The 240-nt window shown below is 59.6% G+C and overlaps 1 protein-coding gene across 1 annotated transcript in view; it reads left to right on the top strand.

The window, feature by feature from the left end:
• The window catches only part of LOC104131256 (complement decay-accelerating factor), a 13,601-nt gene that overhangs the window by 11,047 nt on the left and 2,314 nt on the right, over positions 1-240 (top strand). The gene's annotated exons all lie outside the window — the stretch shown is intronic.

Genomic DNA, 240 nt, shown 5'->3' with positions numbered 1-240 from the left:
TGCCCTCTCAGCAGACCTGCTTCCCAGCAGGTCAGCCTCCAGTCTGTACTGGTGCACGGGGTTCAGCCTCCCCAGGGGCAGCACCCAACACTTGCAGGGTTGGTGAGGTGAGGTTGGGAACCGGGGGAAGCTGTAAGGAGAGGAGGGGTTTTATGAGGCAGCGAGTTTCAGAAGAGACCGAGAAACATCTCATACAGATTTAGCAAAGCAAGGGGGGGGGGTGGGTCGGGGACAGGGCTG

This window comes from Egretta garzetta, unplaced genomic scaffold (genome assembly GCF_000687185.1).
Source record: "Egretta garzetta isolate BGI_Z169 unplaced genomic scaffold, ASM68718v1 scaffold588, whole genome shotgun sequence".
NCBI lineage: Eukaryota > Metazoa > Chordata > Aves > Pelecaniformes > Ardeidae > Egretta > Egretta garzetta.
Note: the sequence above shows the minus strand (reverse complement) of the source record. Positions and strands in the feature narration are given on the sequence as shown.